This window comes from Sinocyclocheilus rhinocerous, unplaced genomic scaffold (genome assembly GCF_001515625.1).
Source record: "Sinocyclocheilus rhinocerous isolate Xijiao unplaced genomic scaffold, SAMN03320098_v1.1 scaffold284, whole genome shotgun sequence".
Taxonomy (NCBI): Eukaryota; Metazoa; Chordata; class Actinopteri; order Cypriniformes; family Cyprinidae; genus Sinocyclocheilus; species Sinocyclocheilus rhinocerous.
Genome location: NW_015628031.1, coordinates 933,727 through 934,764, shown reverse-complemented (window position 1 = coordinate 934,764; position 1,038 = coordinate 933,727).

Here is a 1,038-nt window from a genome sequence, read left to right as displayed (position 1 = left end):
CTCATTATATATTAATCTACAAATGCAGTTAGATTATCTCGGGTTAATATATGAAAAAGATAAACATTGCTAAAACAAGCACCAAAAACCATCTTAAACTAACACATGCATGCAATACAGAAAATAATAGAGTTTGGCTCTGCAGTAACATTTTCCCCCTTGGAATAAATACAAAAATAAATGTTTATAATCATAAAAGCACAGTACAGAAAACCTTTAAGTAAAAATCTTGGGTTAGGTGGCGAATTATAAAATTCTCTAGAAACACACACATAAAATAATAAAATAAAAAGTGCAATCAAAGCAAAATGTAAAAAGAAAGCGGAGTTTTCTGGGAAAAAATGGACATAATTTTGTCGATGAGATGTTTTAAATGCTTAAAAAACATCTTGCTAAGAAGTATTAGAAAATCACAGTGTTAATCATAAAAACATCAGCCAAAAAATGGTGTTGTATTCTGCTGGATTCAAACGAATAAATATCCATTTTAATATTACTTAAATAAAATATTACCACATCTAACTCTGCATAAATGAATGCAGTGATTAAATGTAGTATTATAAGTTTTGAGCATATATGTCACAGATTATATAATATGATATTGCCGTATTTACACTGCTTAGATGGCATGCATTATACATGAAGTGATTTTGTATGATTTCTAATTTTTTCAGAATTAATCATTTGAGAGATTAATGTAACATCTGCTAAGTAAACTGCAACATCTGAGCAAGTTCAGTGTGTGACAGGAAGTGGAATATGCTGCTAGTGAGTTCTCTCTAAGCTTGAGTTTACAGCAGACCAGCAGTCTATAGTGGTTAAAGCAGATCAGTGTGTAGTAACCTTCGCGTACCTTGTCAGTGTCGTGCGCTTTGCTTGGCCATTTGTTGTGATAAACAGGAAAGTGTGTCCAGCTGAATTCAATTTGAGTTTTGTTAAACGAATAAAAAAGAAGCTTAGGTTTACCGCGGAAGCGGTCGTGTGAAGACCGAAGAGTGTAAAGACCATCGACTCTACCGTGCGACTCCACCGGGCAGG